The 22,234-nt window shown below is 33.5% G+C and overlaps 1 protein-coding gene and 1 long non-coding RNA gene across 5 annotated transcripts in view; one reads left to right on the forward strand and one right to left on the reverse strand.

Moving 5' to 3' along the window:
• Positions 1–13,310, forward strand: part of LOC105219244 (reticulon-4-interacting protein 1 homolog, mitochondrial) — a 33,068-nt gene extending 19,758 nt beyond the window's left edge. Inside the window, exons 5-6 of one of the 4 annotated variants that reach the window (XR_008470269.1) lie at positions 10,850–11,012; positions 12,978–13,310. The gene's annotated coding sequence lies outside the window, so the exon portion shown is untranslated. Of the gene's footprint in view, positions 1–10,849; positions 11,013–12,961 lie in introns of all 4 variants that reach the window. The other 3 variants (XR_008470268.1, XM_011195244.3, XM_011195243.3) reach the window with 3 other exon arrangements.
• A 244-nt stretch (positions 13,311–13,554) lies between these two features.
• On the reverse strand, positions 13,555–16,645 carry LOC128920148 (uncharacterized). Its single transcript, XR_008470270.1, has 2 exons — positions 14,813–16,645; positions 13,555–14,757 (listed from the first exon to the last, which is right to left on the reverse strand). It is a non-coding gene; the product is annotated as an uncharacterized LOC128920148 (long non-coding RNA).
• Between the last annotated feature and the right edge of the window lie 5,589 nt (positions 16,646–22,234).

Here is a 22,234-nt window from a genome sequence, read left to right on the forward strand (position 1 = left end):
AGTATTGTCTACCCATTGTATTGGGAAATATCTGCTACTATTTAAAAATTTTTGAACAATTTTCTGGATAGATTTACAATTATAAAAGGTTTGATAAGTAAACAGCTTTCTCACTCTTTTTTGAGAACCCTTCTGCGTTAGCAAAACAATAATTTTTTTTTTCGAAATATCTTGAAAAAATTGTTCAAAATCTTGTATATAGTAGCAGATTTTACCAATTCAAGGGGTAGGCAATACTGTTTCATTTATATCTGTTTTTTCGAATTTTTTTATTGACATTTGATTTTTACATTGCGCAAACGGAAAAATTGTTTAATAAAATGAAATGTTTTCGTAAAAAATATTTTAACCGCCTCGGTATTATTCTTATTCAATTGCATATATCGAGATGCTCATCTCTTTATTTGACCTAATGAATTTAAAACATGTCCGATTCCAGAAAAACTAATAAAACTCATCTATCTAGTCCAAAGAAATTGCAGTCGATGGTCCAGGATGGACTCAGCCAAAGACCAATGTGACAGCGAGTTAATTTCAAATAGAAGGCAGAAAACTGATGAATACAATTATAAGAAAGTTAAAAGGGCATATTGTACAAGAACATGTTTAAAAATGGTGTTTATAGGAGATAACTAATATAGTTAAATAGGTCCAAGTCAACCTTAATGTTTGCTATTTAGCTACTAACTTTCCAATCGTACTTCTTTGTTTTCAAAGTTGTTTATTTCATAGAAGGAAATTGGGACTATATCCTCAACTCTACCTGCTTTTGTAACTCTCTCGATGAAAGATTAAGGAATCAATCAATGCTATTTATCCATTGTTAGAATCTTCCTAGCGCTTCAATTGAAGCGAAAGCATAATAGTAGGTTAACTTCTGGAGATTAATCTGTTCGTAAGTGTCTGATGATTTATTATAAATTGTTAATACTAATTTCCGAAAATAAAATTAAATGTTTATTTCATAGGCAACAATTTTAAATATTCTATTTTCCATGACTATTAATATTAAATAGATAGTAATTCTTTGCACTGGACGTGTCTTACCTATACAAAAAAAAATTCAAACCATTATTAGAAGAAAATCGGACATATTTTCATGCTACTTATTAATTTTGGATCGAGAATAGTATTATATTTTACACTACTTAAAATATATTTTTAACTACGTTTACAAAGCGAATAATGTTTTCCCTTTTTTCTTTCCTTCGCAAATACAACCTTTTGTAACGCAGTGTAAAATCTTATCTGTCACTACTTACCAAACCTTTTATAATTGAATCATGGTGATTGATAATTTTTTTGTTTTTCAGTTTTGTTTTCATTTTTATAAAATGAACGCCTACTCTGATGTTTTGAATACTAATTTTTTTTGACTATTGCGTTTTTATGCCACAGTTTATTCACGTTCTCGTTACGGTAGTGGAATAAAAAGTATCATACGTCATGCCCCCGGTCCTAAGCTACCTGCAAACCAAATTTATGCCAAATCGATTCAGCCATTCTTGAGTTATAAGTAGTGTAACTAACACGACTTTCTTTATATATAGACTACAGAATACAGATTTAAATAATTTTTCCAAAATGTTCATTAATTTATTTGAGGGTACTAATTTCAATAAAAAAATATCGACACTTATGCATGTTCGATATATGGGGCCACACTACAAATGCAATATTTATGCAAAGTTCTGTTCCAGTGCTTACTTTATATATTGCAAAGTAAACGATTCAGATCGACTTCAAAGTTCTGGTATATAGGAAGTAGGCGTGGTTGTGAACGGATTTGGCCTATTTTCAGAACATACCATTGGGTATGTATACACATTTCTAATCAACCATCCGCAGACATTTTCTATAATATATAGATCAAGGGAGTATGGCTGACACTCCAGAACACCGACATTTTGTTTCCATGTTTTCAGACCAGAAAAGCTGAATTTAAGAATTATTGTGCCGTGAATATCATTATAGACTGTCAAAAATATTTATAAAAACGGGAAATCCACTTTTTTGAATTCGGTTATATTTATTTGCATTCCTATTCATTGAATATATGAATTTTATCTCTATTTCGAAGAAAATTGAAAATTATTTTTCGATGCCTTCCCTATTTTTTGCCAATTTTGTGCAAAAACAGTCCACATTTATGAACCGTTTCGATTTTGGATATTTCCTCCACGGATAAAACAATTCACAAAAATTCATCAATTAACCCTTTCGCGGACACACGAAATTTAGTAAATGTTATCAGAATGACACATGCATTTATTTGGCTTATAAAACCGATAATTGAATTCCGATTTCAGTTTTGGGTTTATGGTTTATTGAATATTTAATTTTTACTCAAAACAAAAAAATTATAGTATGTCGACATCCACCGACGTGTCTTTAGGGTTAGGGATTTTGATTTGTTATAGGGACACGTCGGATACGCTCGAAGTCGGACAGAGCCGACATGTCCTATTTCATTTTTTCTATGTCGGCATATACCGACGTGTCCCAATTTAAGCCATTCGTTGTGTCGGATTATGCCAACGTGTCCGCGAAAGGGTTAAGCACCACAAAAAAATCCTGATGATGCGCAGTGCGGTAGCTAGAATTGATCAGCTTTGCGCTCGGCTTGGCTTTGAGCTCGGTGTCACCCCAGGCTGATCAATGCTCGCATAATTCGGGAGTTTTAAGTCGTACTATTGGTTTATTTATATAGTGCGCAATTGAATTAGCATAGTTATAAGACTAAATGTGTGACTCCCTTTTCTATTTTCCGTTCTATTGTAATAATGCATGTGGGGACAGAGACATGAGAGAAAATAACAGGCTTATTTAAAATTTAATTGTAAAACAATAGCAACAGTTGTAATGACGCAAATATGACAAAAGGAAATACAGTGGAACTTCTCTAACTCGAATCACCAAATCCTCAAAAAAACTTCGAGTTAGAGAGACTTCGAGTTATAGAATTTTCATTAAAACATATAAATTTTCAAAAAACTGTAAAATATTGATTAATACCCTGTTTTATTTATTGACTTCCCATAAAGTTTTATGTACATGCGTTTAAACATGAATTTTGTAATTTTGTTTGTTGCAGTTTGCTATTATTGGCTCTTGACGTCTATATCCTATGCCTTTGTTAGATGATTTATGCAATCCATAAGTGTAATATTATATTTTTTGTTTGCCTCCATACGATATAGAGAGACTCTTTAAATATTCTGCCTCGATAGTAAAATTTTAAATTTTGTATTATGTCCTGCCCAAAAAGTTCGATTTATGGAAGTTAATTTGTATGAAAGTTGCCTTATATTGCCTCTTCAAGAGTTCGAGTTATGGAGAACTTCGAGTTATAGAATTTCGAGTTAGGGAAGGAAATTTGTATGAAATTTGGCTTCTAAAGGCTATTGCCAATTCAAGTGTTCGAGTTATGGAGATCTTCGAGTTATAGAAGTTCCACTGTAATTGAATATCCTATAGTACATATGTACGAGTAACGTGTAAATAAAAAATTCTAATACTAACATAACAATTATTAATATTTATTACCACAATAACATTGAATAAACTGCATTATTTAATATAATATAATACGATATAATACTGTGGTTGCAAACATATGGGAATGACTGAGATCCTCGTTAGTTTTATCGAAAAACCGGGTCCGCTGAAAGCATTATTGCATACATGGTTCCAAGATTAAAGTTTTATAAATAAATACGGATGAAATTGAACGAATTATACTTATTGATAAATTAAATATCAATATGGAGAAAACTTCATATTCTTAGTGGAGTATAGTATGTATGTATGTGATTGGCGTTGCAACCGTTTTGCCGGTTATAGCCGAATATTATTATAGTGTGCCACTTCTTTCCTTCGCAGTTCGGCGCCAGTTGGATATCCCAAGTGTAACCAGGTCGCTCCACAGTTCCCTTATACCGAGATGCTGATAAGTGCTCTCAGAGAGCAGTAGTATTTCGTGGCTGTTTGTTGCGATTGCAGCTTTTCGACGTCGAACCTTCCTTGTGTTTGTTCGGGCGTTCTTTGATGCACAGAGGCGGGTGCGTATCTTCGCTGCAACCAGAAATATTTGGTCCTCGGAGCGTACGCACGTCTAAAACACTGGAGACATGTCTTCCGTCTATCACAAAATGATCGATTTGGTTACGCGTGTTTCGATCAGGAGACAGCCAAGTAGCTTGATGTATTTTCTTATGCTGGAATCTGGTACTACAGACGACCATATTTCGGGCTCCAGCGAAGTCGATCAGCCTCAGGCCGTTTAGCGATGTTTCGTCATGGAGGCTGAATTTTCCGACTGTTGTGCCAAAGACACCTTCTTTACCCACCCTGGCGTTAAAATCGCCAAGTACGATTTTGACATCGTGGCGGGGACAGCGCTCATAGGTGCGTTCTAGGCGCTCATTGCCAGCGGATTGTGGCTAGACGTTCATCCACCGGGGTGAATGCTAGGTCTCGGCGACGGAGTCTCTCTCCCACCAAAATCCAACACCAAATTTGCGCTCCTTTATATGGCCACTGTAGTAGATGTCACAAGGACGCACCTTCTTCCGTCCTTGTCCCGTCCATCGCACTTCTTGGATGGCGGTGATGTCAGCCTTTAGTCGTATGAGGACATCTACCAGCTGGGCAGAGGCACTGTCCCAATTAAGGGTCCGGACATTCCAAGTGCATGCCCTTAAATCATTTTCCTTAAAACGTTTGCAGGGGTCGTCATCAAATGGGGGTGTCTCATCCGAGACTTTCGTCGATTTGTCATTGGTACTTCGTTTTTATGTGAGTCACTTTAGCTCGCCTCCAAACGGCTGTTTGTTGGCTACCCAAAGGATACTTGGTTTAAACCGGAAGTCATGAGCTGCTTGAACCATGTGGAGAAGAATCGTTTCTGGCCACTCCCAAGTGAATGACAATCAAAAACTTTCCTCACTTACATGAACTTCTACACATGATCCCAACCTATACTACAGTATAGTAGTATATTTAATATTACAAAATCGACACAGATTTTACATTTACAATATTGTTGACAAAAAACCAGTAATCATTAGGTCCTACACTGTAATACTTTGAGTTTTATCATATTGTAACGAAAAGGGACAGCGTAAACGACAGATTTTGGAAATCCGTTACAATATATAATATTTTCGTTCTGTTCGCTCCCAGGACAGAAACCACTAACACTTTTATAGGAGCAATTGATTTCACAATGCTCAAGCCTCCGTCTTTGATATTTTCCTGTAGAGTAAATATCGATTTATTTATTTATTTATACTCTGCTGGATATTATGTGCAATATTTGCAATTCAATCGAAAGTTTTAATTGTTTTTTTTTTTTTTAATACAGGGAACCCCGCTTAAGTGCCCTATCTCGGTTAAGTGCCTTTCCCGCTTAAGTGACCATATTTTGCGGCAACGTTGCTTTTCCTTCCTACATATGAAATTCCCCGCTTAAGAGCCTCCGCTGTAATATTTACAGTGGCGGACAAAACTCTACGTACGACCCATTTTTCTTAAATTTAACAAATTCTGTAGGATGAGAAGAAAAAGTAATGATGCAGGGTTGTTTTAAATCTTATTATTGTCTGACAAATAACAAAAAAGTATAATACTCCAATATTATTTTTTAAAGTTACTCACTCAAAACTAAAAAAAGGCATTGACAAAAGTCTACATACGTTTTATTAGTTTCACTCTTCGCTATTTTTTTCTGCTGAAGCATAACGGTAAATTGCCGATTGTTTCATTTATGTCTGTACTTTGTACTATTCTTGGAATTTATTGCATTTTGGCATTTTAAAAAGTGTGTACGACCAGAAAAATGGCTCCACGCAAAGAAATTTCGGTGGATGTGCGAAATTTAGTTATTAAACATAGAAATAAGAATAAATCATTTGGCGAAATAGCAAAATTTTTATGTTTAAGCAAATCGACGGTGCAGACCATATTTAATAACTTTAAAAAATCAAATTCCATCGAGAGTAAGCCGCGCACTGGCCGTCCGAAGAAGCTTAACCGCAGAGACGTTTCATTCATTCGTAAAGAAGTGAACCGAAATCCCAAAGTTCATGGTACTAAATTGGCCCAGGACATAGCAGAGCGATCCCAAATTGTTGTTCACCCACGCACAGTAACAAGGGCCCTCAATAATGAAGGATTTAACTGCAGAACTCCTCGTAAGAAGCCCCTTATAAGTGAGAAAAACCGGAAACTTCGCTTGGAGTTTGCAAAAAAACATATAAATAAGAGAATTGACTTCTGGAAACGTGTTCTATTTACGGATGAGTCCAAATACAACATCTTTGGATACGACGGGAAAGCCAAAGTTTGGAGAAAACCGAACACTGCTATGGATCCCAAGCACCTAATGCCAACCGTGAAGCATGGTGGTGGCAATGTTATGGTTTGGGGAGCAGTTGCAGCCTCAGGAGTTGGAAATCTGGTATTTGTTGAAGGCATTATGGATCGCTTTCAATACAAGTCCATATTGGAAAACAATTTGAAACCATCCGTGGAAAAGTTATGCCTAGGAACGAGCTGGATCTTCCAACAGGACAATGATCCAAAGCATACGTCGCAGGTGGTGAAGGACTGGCTGCTGTATTATGCTCCACGACAGCTGTATTCACCTCCACAAAGCCCAAACTTGAATGTAATAGAACACGTGTGGGAAATTTTGGAGCGAAAGATCCGAAAGCACGATATTAGTGGTGCTCCAACTCTAAAAGAGCTCGAAAATTTAGTAGCTTCAATGCCGGTGGTGGTCCAACAAAATATTAAATTTTATTATTTAATTTTAAATTTTAATATTATTTCTTTTTTTTAAATTCGTACGTACACTTTTGTCAGTGCCTTTTTTGAACTTTCTGTGAATAACTTTAAAAGTTAGTATTGGAGATATATATTATTTTGTTATTTTATATACAATTATAAGATTCAAACCAAACCTGCATCATTACTTTTTTTTTCAAATGTATTGGGACATTTAAATTTAAGAAAAAGGGGTCGTACGTAGAGTTTTGTCCGCCACTGTAGGTAACAAATACAAAATTGTTTGCAATTTTTTTCTTTTAAGTGCCTTTTAATATTTTTGTCATTGAAGGCGCTGAAAATTTTCAAAAGGAAAACACATACATAGTTTTGTAATGTTTTTTTTTTCATTTTTATTGTTATTAACCAATTTTTTTTTTAATTTTTATAAGTTTCTTTTCTTTATGAACAAAAAAAATATCGAAGTTATAAAAAGGTTTGAGGTTTGAAGGTTCGAGGTTTGAAAAAAAATTCACTTTTTTAAGAAAAAAAAATTGACTTTAAGTTGCAAAACAAGTAATTTAAATAATCCTTTTGTCCAACTTTTTTAGTTCAAATAGAAGATAATTTAATACTGAAGCTAGATCATTTTGGTTTTCTTCGATCGGACATATATTATTTTTGCTATAGCCGGCACCGTTTTCTAACACTTGTGAAAATGAAAACTCGAGAAAACGCGCTTTAAAGTACTGCCTGAGCATTCGCACCTGCTCGACGCTCGGCCACTAAAACTGCTCTAGCTTCGAAAATATGTCGAATTGTCCTCTAGAATTTTAAAGGCATATTCTTGGATAGTTTTGGAAGAGATTTAAAACAAAACAAAAAAATCGATTCTTTGAAGCCTATAAAGCAGACTACTGCCTTAAGTGCCTTTCCCGCTTAAGTTTCCTAAAAATTTTGCATGTTAAGAAGGGGCACTTAAGCAGCGATTACTGTATATAGATTAGTACTCATTATCTGGCCATTCTGAATCATATCAATTAATTTCTTGTTACAGGTTTCATTCTAATCATATGGCATGGCGCGACTATTTTGTTCGTCTTTCAAGCTGATCACGCTTAGTTTGGTTCGCCTTTGGTGATAATCGCTAGACGATCCACTTATCAGTGCGAAACTGAATCAAAATTTCCATATGTTTATGCAAATTTTTTACGTGTATACGTATTATTCTTTTTCAATCATTGTTTTTATAAATATGTATGTATTTCTGTCTTCAATGGAAGTAAAACTAGATTACAAAATCATTTAAATCCAGGCTGATTATTATACTTATCGCTGTGGTTTTTACGTGTCATGCATATGGCCGCATAAACATATGTAGAATTATGTATATACTTCTACATATTTATAAAACCTATTGCATATTAATTTATTACCATATACAATGAGACCGTCCTCGTACTGATAATGTGCGCGTGCCAATATAGAACTGTCTACTAAAAATCTAAAAAAAAAAGCGTGGCGTGACTCGTTTGTGCAAATAATATTAATAATAATTATTGGAATATTAGCTTTTATAAAAATTTGTATGTCTGACAAAGAAATTTACTAAAGTATAACAGCAATAGCTTTTTACAATGCAACAATTAATGGTTTCTGTTAATTCGTGTTAGGGTACATTCATGTATTTCAGACAACAATGTCTTAAAATGTAATTACTTTCATAACAGATACATTGGGGGCATTTTCCTGGAAGTAGCCAACAAATAAATGTTTATGTATTTTGAACAAGTAAAAATTTGTACAATATAATAATACATACATACATGATATGTATTACATGCTATATAAAAATGTATTTTCTCTCTTACTGCCTTCAGTAAATAAAAGCGGCAGCGGCAAATGACTGTCAAAAAATTCTCATGCCCATACATTTTGTATGGCGCATACCGAAATAACGCGACGGCGACGCTGAGCGGTTGAAATTTTCTATTTTGACAGAGCGTTCCGAAGTAAAGTTGGCTGCGAAAAACGAAGTTTCTCTGTACAATAAAATTTCACAACAACAATTCAAGTAAACATTTTGATATTTGACATAAAATTGCCGCTTTTATTTAGGGATGGCGCATCGACGTTAACGCTGAGCGTTAAAAAACGTTCCGCCAACGCTTTTATTTAGGGAAGGCAGTTATATGCAAAACTCAGTTTTATTATTTATAAGGCAGAAACATTCAATACTACGCCCAAACTCGGACTACCTTGTATTCTGTAATATTCACAGCGATTAAATTTTGAACCCCCGACATCTTATAGTACAAAACAATCTGTATACATTTAGTAGATACATATTATTTGGTATATTTATTTTTAATAATTTGTTCAAACAGTGACCATATAATAATTGAGGACCGTCTTTTCAAAAGAGGATATCCTTATCTTAAAGTGTTTTCTTAAAATACAAACAATAGAAAACTATATAAGGGTGAATAATAGGGTGCATAGCCTCTCACTAGTTTTGGACGCACTCTGTTAATATCCATATATGTACATATGTCCGAAAAACAATGAAAGACGTATATTCTGCTAATACAATTTATAATATTTGTCTTTATTCGATTTTATATGGTTTAGCTAATTTTATATTTTAAATGTTAGTTTTATACAAAGGTTGTCGATTTAATCAACTGCTTGCTGCGGATGGATGGTGAAAAAACGAAAGAATATACGTGAATCGGAACGCAGGTCGAAAAAGAAGAAATCGCGGGTATAATTGACGATCCTTTCTATTCCCTTTTGTGTGGTGTACGGTGTTGTTATGTGTGTGGGTGTGTTGATGTGACAGTTTTCTTCTGTTCTGTGGTGAGTGTGGTGAATGTTATGTATCAGTGGTGTGGATTTGGATATATGTTGTGTGCCAGTGTGGTATGTTGATGCTTAGTGAGTGTGGATGAATGTTACAGTTGGGGGTTGAGCCAGACTCATTTAAACAAAGGGGAAAATTTACATTTGAAAAATAGTATTTGGTTTGGTCATTATATTTTTGGAACTAAACAATTTAGTAAAAATAGGACCTCGTCATTTAGAGCTACACAATTCTTAAAAAACAGAATATTCCTATTGATACGCAACTTTAATAATATCCCCTCTTTTGCAATATATGTATGTACATTATATTGTAAAGAAAAAAAAATATAGAAAGAAATATAAGTTTATTCATCAGAGTAGAAATATAATAATAAAACAAATAATAACTTAAATGCTGATTTGTCCAATATCAAGTCTCAGACAATCACACATATGATATACAATGATTTAAGGGACAATATTTTGCAGCATCGTTGTTATACTCTCGTAACAAAAATTGCTAAGAGAATATTATAGTTTTGTTCACATAACGGTTGTTTGTAACACCTAAAACTAAAAGATTTAGATATAGAGTCATATATACCATAGTGATCAGGGTGACTAGTAGATTTGAAATCCGGATGCCTGTCCGTCCGTCCGTCTGTCCGTCTGTGCAAGTTGTAACTTGAGTAAAAATTAGGATATCTTGACGAAACTTGGCACAAATATTCCTTGGGACCGTGAGAGGGTTGCTTTCGAAATTTCGGGATCGGTTATTTGTATTTAACTCGCAAACCAATAATGCTATATAAACCAAACTTTCTGCAGGCGGTTCTCTTATATACCCCACCACACACCATGAAAATAATTGAAATCGGATAATAACCCACGCCCACCTCCCATAGACAGGTTAGGTTGAATATTACTAAAAGTGGGTTAACTCACTAACGAAAAACGTCAGAAACACTAAATTTTGCAGAAGAAATAGCAGAAGGGAGCTGCACTCAGATTTTTTTACAAAATGGAGAATGGGCGTGGCATCGCCCACTTATGGGTTAAAAACCATATCTCAGGAACTACTGGACCGATTCAAATGTAATTCGGTATATAATATTTTCTTGACGCCCTGATAACACGGATAAAAAATGGGCGAAATTAGTTCACAACCACGACTACTTTCCTTATAACTCAATTTTGAATTCCATCTTATTCCTTCACTTTATAATGTAAAAATAAGGAACCAATGAAGATAGCGGAATAAACCTTTACTCAAATAGTGCATATCATCTCTGCCTTCACTTGTGGAAAAATTGTCGAAAGCGGACTATAACTTTTCAAGGCCCCAGATATCGAACATGTTGAACTCAGCGCCTAAGGATACATTTTAACCGGAAATATGGGTAAATCTCTCATATATTTAATGTAAATTGTTTTCTTCTAATAGTATGTATGTCTCTGTTCCAAAAATTATTAAAATCTGGCCATAACATCTCCATATACCTAGTTATAGGTTTTTCAAAAATACAAAAATACAAAAATTCTTCAATAAATTGCGAGAGTATAAAATGTTCGGTTGCAACCGAACTTACCCTTTCCTTACTTGTTTTTTCCCTTTTTTCTTTCCTTCGCAAATACATCCTTTTGTAACCCAGTGTCAAATCATAGCTGTCACTACTTACCAAACTCTTTATAATTGAATCATGAAGTAAACTCAAAATAAACTGAAATAAAAAAGCAAATATGTATTTGAAAAGATGTTGTGAAAAATATGTTGAGAAGTAATAATTATAATGGAAAATAACATTTTATTATTGCTTGAAGTTATAACTAAGTCAGGATCAATTTTCTTGCCTGTTATAATTATATTTTGCTAGAATTTATTTGTATCAGCTGATGGATGTAATCATTGTACAATACTACATGTGTGTCACTATGCTCGTACATGGTTTCTTGAGCTTTTATTGTCGTACACATTATAGTACGGAAACCATATGTTTGTCTTAGGCATAACTCGACATTGTTTTTGTGTAATATGGTGATTCGGAAGTTTACTGTATCATAATATTAGGTTGTCAAATATCTCCCTTCCGCCTTTTTATACATTTGATTATATATAAACAAAGTTGCTAGAGAGTATTATAGTTTTATTCACATAACGGTTGTTTGTAACACCCAAAACTAAACGAGTTAGATATAGGGTTATATATACCAAAGTGATCAGGGTGAAGAGTGGAGTTCAAATCCGAATGTCTGTCTGTCCGTCCGTCCGTCTGTGCAAGCTGTAACTTGAGTAAAAATTAAGATATCTTGATGAAACTTGGCACCATAGGAAGGTTGCTTTCGAAAATGAGCAAAACCGGACCACTGCCACGCCCACAAAATGGCGAAAACCGAAAACACATAAAGTGCCATAACTAAGCAATAAATAAAGCTATGGAAAAAAATTTGGTATGAAGGATCGCACTATGAAGGGGCATATTTTGATGTAATTTTTTTGGGGAGGTGGGCGTGGCCCCGCCCCCAAATAGTTTTTTGCACATATCTCGGAAACCAATATAGCTATATAAACCAAACTTTCTGCAGTCGTTTTTTTAGCCACTTTTTAATACAGTCCAAAAATGAAAGAAATCGGATAATAACCACGCCCACTTCCCATACAAAGGTTAGGATGAAAATTACTAAAAGTGGGTTAACTCACTAACGAAAAACGCCAGAAACACTAAATTTCACATAAGAAATGGCATATGGAAGCTGCACTCATATTTTTTTACAAAATGGAAAATGGGCGTGGCGTCGCCCACTTATGGTTCAAAAATCATATCTCAGGAACTACTCGACCGATTTCAATGAAACTTGGTTTGTAATAGTTTCCTTACATCCCAATGATATGTTGTGAAAATAGGCCAAATCGCTTCACAACCACGCCTACTTCCTATATACCAGAACCTTGAAGACGATCTTAATCGTGTACATTAAAATATATAAAGTAAGCACTAGTGAAGATATCGGTGCAGAACTTTGCACAAATACTATGTTTATAGAGTGGCAGCCCCATTCTAAAAATCGCCGAAATCGGACCATAGGTTTTTAAAGCCCCATATTTCGAACACGAGGACCTCGGTGCTTCTAACCTAATATTATGGTTTCCAACTTTCAATGGACCTTACACAATATATATGACGAATATGTGGGTCAAATTGTGTATTTTATAATATAAATAAAGTTAAATAAATAAATTGCGAGAGTATAAAATGTTCGGTTACACCCGAACTTAGCTCTTCCTTACTTGTTGTCTTTTAAACTTAGCGGCTATGAGTTCACTAACGCCGAAATTCGCGCTATTTTAAAGTTTTTTTTCGTTAAAGGCAAAACTGCGGAGCAATGGTTTCGACGATTCAGAGCGGGTGAAAACGACACCATGGATAAGCCAGCCGGTGGAAGACCCATGACGACGAATACCGATCAAATCATGGAAAACATCGAGTTAGACCGTCATGTGGCATATTGTGACATCGCCCAGGAGATGGGAGTTAGTCAACAAACCATTTTAAACCATCTGGATACACAAAAAAGCTTGATAGATATTTGACAACCAATATTTATCTTTGTTGTTTATAACCAGTTTCTTTCTTATTTCTTTCTCCAGCCTACCTATATTTTTATGGTTAAAATATCCCGTTTTGAAACGGACGCTCACATTTAAAGCTGTTTTACTTGGTAACCATCTCTTTCAGATCATAATTCAAGTGACAAAATTGAGTGTATTAGCTCTAAAAACAAGACACTAAGTTAAAAAAAGTTAAATATTCTATTTTGAAAAGGCACTCCTCAATCCATGTTTGTGCGTTTTCCGCACAGAGATAAAACTTTGTCGAACACTACAAGGCAAAATAAATAAATAACTGATTCAATGATTTAAAAATCAAAAATGCTCATTATTCATTTTGAATTAAATTTTTTCTTGAAAAGTTTATAGCTAAATTCCTTTTTATACATACATACATATATATTATTTCAATGGAGGATCCAAATTCAACATTGTTGCCATATATTTTGGAAACACTAAGCCGCAAGCCAGAGCTCTGTAATTACTTTGAAAATATATACTGGTGTTTTATTGCCTTTAATATGCAATTGTATGTATGTATGTTTCAATGTGCGTTTCAGGTGATACATTCGATCATATTTGCAAAGATATAGAAGAACAATTAATTGCTGATAATAATACACGTTATGGGAATGTGCGCATCGCTTTGCAACGTGCCTTAAACGTGGGCCAATCACTAGGAATCTTAACTTTGACCAACGAAACCATACGCATGCCTTTCAACTTTCGTTCTAGCACAGCTAAAAACACAAAAATTTTAGCAAATACAGCGAACCAACAAGTTCAACAGCCAGCAATAGGGACTGGAAATCCGGTGGTACAAAATGATACTGACAAGAACATGGTAGTACCTTCGAAGACACATGTAATACACATGTAATCATCATAACTTACATTTTTACTAATTTATCGCCCGTATTTTAGAATCGTGTGCCAAATAATTTTGATGGTCGACGAGGTAATCCCGACTTTGGAATTGCACCGCCTCTACGTTCCAAAAAAATTCGAGGCCGACCAAGAGGACGCAGTTGTGCACGGAAGTCAACAGGTCCGCGAAGTTATTCACGCGGAAGATCGGGTCGTGGTCGTAAACGGGCCCGTAGTGCTAATGGAAGAAAAATCAGGAGGCGATAGTTGTGTGTACTTATAAATCCATTATACTATGTAACCAAATTTGTATTTTATATTCGTATTAAACACATTTCCTCATGGCAATATATTAAAATATAAGATATCGTTCTTTTTATTGTTAATAATTTCGAACCATTTTGTAAGATAATTTTTATTCAAAGAAATTTTTAATTTAAAAAATAGCGGAGACGTAAAACATTTGTAGTTTTAATAATATAAATTATGCAATTTTCAAATAAATGTTTAGTAAAAACATACATATTTTAAAATTTTTATAATATTGGGGAGTACCAAAGAAATCATCTATAGGAGCAATTTCAAAAGTCGTATTCCAAACCCTCAGTTTTATTCGAATGGAAGAATGGCTATATTCGTTTTAGACAAATCCTTTACACCTTAATGTTTGACTATTATATAAATTATTATTACTATTATAATTATTATATAAATTAAAAAAATTACCAGATCTTGATTTTTATTAATTGATTTTGATGTACTAAGAATAAAAATTAGACAATTTAAAAACTATTCCTTCCAAACGTATTTGTCGAAACATACAGTTGACAAATCTACAAAGCTCCAAAATATTTTAATTTATTTTTTTGCAAATAATTTAAGACACACATTTACACCTAACGATGCAAATAAACTGCGAAAATAGTTGGTTTGATCCACTCGTCAGCACTCCTTCAGTTACTACCAAAGAACCAATCTACCAAAGAGTTGTAGAAAAGAGTGTAAACAGCGCATTATACGTTATATGTACGTACATCGCTTTGGTAAGTATCTGAAGTTATTATGATACCTAAGCCGGGTAAACCACTACATGATGTCACATCATATAGGCCAATATAGTTGCTGCCAGCTTTATCGAAAATCTTCGAGAATATACCAATAAAGATGCTAAAAACTATAATTGATCGAAAACACCCTATACCAGCACATCAATTCGGATTTCGTGATCACCATTTAACAATTGACCACGTTCGTTTCGTTGAAAATGCTATGGATAAAAGAACGTTTGTTCGACGGCCTTCTTAGATGTGCCTTAGGCTATTGATATAGTTCGCATTAAACAAGAGGATGCATACTCAAACTTGCACCCAATAGAAGCGGGTGTTCCCTAGGGAAGCGTGTTGGGGCCAATGCTTTACTTGCTTTTTACAAGTGATACAAGTTATATATCAACCAAGATGCTACGCTTCAAGATATCAAGAAAAAGGCGTTAGCTTGATACAAAATTTGCTAAACTTTACCACCTGTTCGTCAGGAGATTCACGCTATCAATCCAAAACAAGCTGTTTATATATAATCAAGTTTTAAAGCCAATTTTGTCCCATGGAGCTCAACTATAGAGTTGCATATAGGCATCTAGCCTAGAGGCATTCAGACTCATCGAAACTGCTAGGCGAGAAAACCGGTTGAAACATAAGAGGTCTTCATACTTAGCAAGACAACTGTAGCAGCAAATGAATTTCTGTAACATTTAGCTTTTAATTATTTTTTCACTTATTAGAATTAAATTGTTTGTTAGTATTTAATCATTGTATACTAGGTACACTTGTAAAATAAACAAAAATAAAAAATTATATTAAAATACATAGTGAATTGTCCACATAAATACGTACATACATAGGTATATAGCGATGCATAATGTGAGATGGCAATGCATGTAGTTCTTGCTGGCTACGGACAAAACCACACGTATGTATTGCCAAAATTAGAAAGAGCTGATAAATGATATTTACATATGCAAATATGTAAAGAGTAAGTGAGTGAGGAAAAATGTTGAGTCTTATGCTAAATCAATTACGTTATTGGTAATGTTAGGACTTATATAGGACAGGGGGCGTCATCTTTTACGAATAAGTTTGAAATTTACTAAGCAATTTACTTGGTTATAAAAGTTTGCGAACACATGCATACAATATAACAGTTACACGGAAGTACTTAAATATTTCATATAATGAACTGATTATTGACGCATAAAATATTGAAATAACACGTTAGAGCAGGTATAAATATTTACTTGATGACATAATGATGATAACAGGTAACATTGTAACATTTCAATTTCTAAATTATAACAATTTATTTTTAACTATAATATTTAATATTATGAATTAGCAAAATTTTTAATTCGGCGCTAGTCCGTCACATTATTCTGAGTTAACCTGTTTTCCCACACATGAGTGTTCAACATAGTATAGTTGCTCATGAAAAAAAAACAGGGATTCTATAAATCTAAATATATAGTTGGATGTTATGCATAATTATTGCAATAGGAAATGTTAAACGAATAGAAATAAAAAATAGAAGAAAATTAAATAATTGAGAAGACTCTTCTTATTAGTTGTTTAGATGATATTTTAATACACATTGTGAATATTATCTTAATATTCTATGTACGTATATACATATACAATAAAAAATATACATATATTAACATAATTAATACCTCCATTGCCATTAGAAAAAAATTATTTTTATGATATTATTACTGAATATCATTTTCTATTGCTTAATCTCGTTCTTATTATAAAATGTGTTAGAGGACGTCAATATTATCTATAACGTTGACTTCATAAGGAGCTACAGCGCATGTTAAAAGAATTCCCAACGTACCTACTATAGATACTCAAAGAATAGTGTGAGATTTTTGTATATTATTATAGGAGACGGAGAGACAACTTTGACTTAAGTAAATGTGCAAAGTTTAAAAAATAATAACAATTAAAATGGTGTCGTAAATATGGATTTTTTACTTTAAACTCTTTAGTAAGATTTTAAACTATTTTTTAACTTTTCCCATACAAACAACAGCAGTTTGCCACATTTCATTGAAATCGTGGCCTGTCTCAACCAGTGCGGATAAGCGAATTGAATTATGGAGAAAAACCATGGAATTCATAATTTAATTTGTTTCAATTGTAAAGCATTTTTGAAATTTAAAGCAATATTATATCATTTGTCATCCAATTAGTACAATCCACACAATTTTGGGTATAAATCAAAATGTTATATAATATATATATAAATGTCATGATTAGTTTCCTCTCATCACAAAACTGAAGAAAAGCTATAATATATTGAGCATTCATACTTAAATACTTCATATAATCTTTTATTGCAGTAGCGTTATGCTTATGAATACAATTGCTACAGATGATGTACTTTAAATTTGCTCTAAATTAAATCGTATACTTGTCGCGTGTCAATTCTAACTCATGTGATAGTATTATCAAAACACATCTGTATGATATACATATGTATATGTATATACATACATATATGCTTTAATAATACTATCACATTTTGACCTTGATGTTTTTTTAAATTTTCGCTAAGCATCCGTTATCACCTTTTCCAAATCAATATCAACGGTTTGCTCAACAATCTGACTTTGAACTTACTATTTTGATTTTTCGAACATATGATCTTTATAAATTAATGTTTTTGAATTAAAAAAAATTCCTTAAAATCTAACTCGCATTCCTCAAAATGTGTGGGCATAATATATATGAACGCGTGTTCATTCCGACGCCCTTATTCGCGCGCATGTCTAGATGCGTTAGTAGAAGCTTACGGGAAAGGCTAATTAAAAGAAAAAAGATCAAGTTCACCTTATATAGTTTAGATTAAAATATATTTTTACTACATTATGTTAACCATTGTCACACAATGACTCAAGTGGTCTATATTCATATGGGATATATCTAAATATTTGGTTGAGATCTCGCACGGATTGTGAATTTTTCATTAGTACACTAAATTATTTTTAATCAAGTTTCTCTAGATATGGCCGATTCTAGTGGCCTCTTCTTTTAGAAATGACACAACCTTTTCAGGCAACCTTCTTTCGAACATGCATAAAATCCGTTCGACGATCATGGCTTGCTTATCATAATTTGATTAGGTATCGATATTAGAAAAACAATCACAGAATTCATATTTCATCGTATGTACATAGTAATGTAAAACTTTAATTTGATGAAAATAAATAAAACTATGTATAAATCTATGTATTTCTTAATGAAAATTTCATTAACTTGAAGTCTTCTAACTCGTCCTTTTTTTGTGGATTATGGTGATTCGAGTTAGGAAGTTCAACTGTATTTCATAAATAAATTTTTTTAATAAATATACATATTTATAAACAAATCACCTGTTTCGATAAACAAATTATGAATATAAAAATCCAAGCAATATATATATGTAAGTAATTGCGATAGTCTAACCCGAATGCAAAGAATGTTAGTGTTCGAATATCCTTGATTGATAATAGAATCGTGACAAATACTTTAATATTTAGTTAATATAATAATAACACGAGTTCTGCAGTACTCTTTACGTTGGAATTTTTTCAAATGTTGTTGTCTTTTTGCACGGTCTCAATTTCATTAAAAACAATACAAGCATATGCATATGTAAATAAAGCTTACATTTCCGTCAATCACTTACTTTCAAATGCATGTGCATATTTGAACCATTCTACCTACCGATGGTTTCAATTTTTCTCTACATATTCTTCTTTTTAATGTACATACAAATGGCAATATATGAATATGTATAAATTAGAAAATGATAAATAGTTTATAGTAAGTCACACATAATTTGTTATTCGGTTTATAAGTTCATTTTAACATACGTACATATGTATGTATGTATGAACGTATTCGATATGATTATTCTTTGCACATTGTACATACATATGTTTTAGCCGTGTGGTTTCCAATTTCTTTTTTTACAAGTGTATCTATTGTAGTATACAATGATTAAATACTAACAACAATTCAATTCTAATAAGTTAAAAAATAATTAAAAGTTAAATGTTAGAGAAATTCATTTGCTGCTACAGTTGCCTTACTAAGTCTGAAGGCCTCTTACGCTTCAGTCGGATTTCTCATTCAGCAGTTCCGATTAATCTGGATGCCACTTCATTTACATGCTGTCTGAGCCTTATTTCGTGCGACTTTGCAAGTTTGGTTATTTCATTTCCTACCGAATCCACACCAAAATCACGGTGAAGGTCAGCAGATCTAACATACCAAGGAGCATTAACTATACTTCTTAGTACCCCATAGTTGAGCTCCATAGGCCCAAATTGACATGCTCTTTCCAGCAAAGCTTAGCATCTAGGGTGATTCCTAGGTACTTATATAAATGGGATGGTATGATGTCATTTTTAAAGTGAAGTGAAATTAACGATTCGGTGCACCTGGTCAATTGTTGAATGGTGATTACGAGAGCCGAACTGATGTACTAGTATAAGGTGTTTTCGTGCTATTATTGATTTGAGCCTCTTTGTGAGAACATTCTCGTAGACTTTCGATAAAGCTGGCAACAGCGATATTTGCCTATAAGATATGACATCATGAAGTGGTTTACCCGGCTTAGGTATCATAATAACTTCAGAGACTTTCCAAAGCTATGGAACGTATCTTAAGTACATATAATAATGCACTGTTTACAATGTTTACAATATTTATACTCTCGCAACAAAGTTGCTAAAGAGAGTCTTATAGTTTTGTTCACATAAGGGTTGTTTGTAACACACGAACCTAAACGAGTTAGATATAGGGTTATATATACCAAAGTGATCAGAGTGAAGAGTGGAGTTCAAATCCGAACTTAGCTCTTCCTTACTTTTTTTTAAACAGTTCTTTTGTAGTTTGCGTAATATTTCTCCGGTTATTAAATGAATAATTAAGACTTTTAATTTCTTTACTAGTAACTAGAAAAATGCTGACGAGTGGATCCAACCAACTATTTTCACAGTTTAGCTCATATCCATCGTTAGGTGTAAATGTGTTTCTCAAATGATTTGCAAATACTGCAGCTTTTTGTGCATTTGTTTTGGCCCATTCAGTTTCGTTTAATTTTATTTGTTTATTAATATTCCTTGCAGCTTTCCAGAGCGAATAATCGGTAGATTTATCGACAGTGAGTTTGCACAAATACGTTTTGAAGGAATAGTTTTTAAACTGTCTAATTTTTGTTTTTAGTTCCGCTGTACATCTATTAAGCTCAGTTTTGAGAGCAGCCGACCTAGTTTGCTGCCATCTTCGCCGAAGTTTTCGTTTTTTATGAATACCTTCAATGATGTATTTTGGAAATTTGTTTCCACTTAGATTCACGCGAATATTCGGTGTACTCTTCCACGCAGCATTTTGAATTACTTTTGTGAAAGATTCAACTTCATAATCTAAGTCAACATCTGTCGATATTGTAGTTGAGACTTGTACTTTTTCGGTGTTATACTTTTTGACAGCTGTTACTCGATTTATACTCAATTTATACTCAATTTGGTTTGCCATTACATAATAAACATACTGTTGTAAAAAGTGGTCGAAAATTGGTCCCCGCGGTTGAATTTATTCGATGCAGCCGCGGTGGACTTACCAAAAATAATGACATCCTTTGTATACATCAATATTAATTTCAAAATTAATTTGAAGTTTTTCTTGGCTTTGCAACAGTTTGCCAAAAAAAAAAAATAAAGTAAAGATCATTTAATATTAATAATAACTAACAGTATCGCAATTACAATAAAGTTGAGTCTCTCTTCTGTGCCTTAGTTTCTCTTAATTTGCCAAGTAATAACATATGTATGTACCTATGTATCCACTCATAAATATTATATCCATATCTATAATGCCGGTATTCTATACGAAAGTATAGCTATGCATACATTTATAATAATAACAAATGTGATTATTGTGCAAAATGTGATGACAAGTGAATTCAACAAATGTATTAAGTTTAAGTTTTTTTATAAATGATTAGAAATGCATGTCATTTATTGAATACTTTGAATTTTAGAGTATAGTTTACTTAATAGAATGCGCATGAAAAAATCATCTACGCTCATAATGTTTAGATGAGACTAATTGCTCTCTTCCGTGTACAATAAGCAGCTAAACACAGAGAAATAGCTACACTTGGATTAGCGTCGTCGCTTTGGGCTTAGAAGAAAGCTCTCACTCGTACAATCTGTTATGAATTTTGGTTGGTTCCGCCGATGAGGTGATTCGACTTATCATTGTAGCAGCATGTGTATGTTAAATATCGAGAGAGTCTTTTTAAGGGCTTTATTTAACGCTGCGCTCTGTGATACAGATAAAGCACGGTGAAGCAAATTTGGTCAACTTTTGTTTTGACATATATTATTATTTTACATGTGCGAATTAATATTTACAAATATAGCTGAATTCTGAAGCTTTAAATTTTCTGTTAGGTGGTTAAAAGTTGGTTATTGTAAATGTAAAGCGTTACCTAGCGTAGTATACTGGTAAATATTAGCTGTCATCGATTGGCTAAGCGTTATAGAGAATCCAATAGAACGCACTATCCCGTAATTCAAACAGACAGGCAGCACTAAAATGTCCTCTTAATCATGCGCAATAGTGTTGCAAAAATATTTTTTTATCTCAGCGCCCAAAGATAGCGAGCAGAGAAGTGACCAAACGATTACAGCTATTGATCCATATGGTAGCATTTAATTAATAACTCTTAAGGCACTGGTGGATCATTATTCACTGGTCCATAAAAATCAATCATATATATACATGTAATTTTTTTGTACAGAGAAACTTCGTTTTTCGCAGCCAACTTTATATCTGAATTTTTTAACCGCTCAGCGGTGCCGTTGCGTTATTTCGGTGTGCGCCATACAAATTGTATGGACATGAGCATTTTTAGATAGTCACTTGCCGCTGCCGCTATTATTTAAGGAAGACAGTTAGTCTTGCTCCACTGTGAATGTCACCTCTACGAAAGAGCATTTCTGTCGTACTCATTGTATGCGTTGCGAGTCGGCGTTGAATAGTGAAACGTCATTATTTCGCACATCATCGCCGGGATCTCCCAACTGTTAAATGCAGG

This window comes from Zeugodacus cucurbitae, chromosome 3, assembly GCF_028554725.1.
Source record: "Zeugodacus cucurbitae isolate PBARC_wt_2022May chromosome 3, idZeuCucr1.2, whole genome shotgun sequence".
Classification (NCBI taxonomy): domain Eukaryota; kingdom Metazoa; phylum Arthropoda; class Insecta; order Diptera; family Tephritidae; genus Zeugodacus; species Zeugodacus cucurbitae.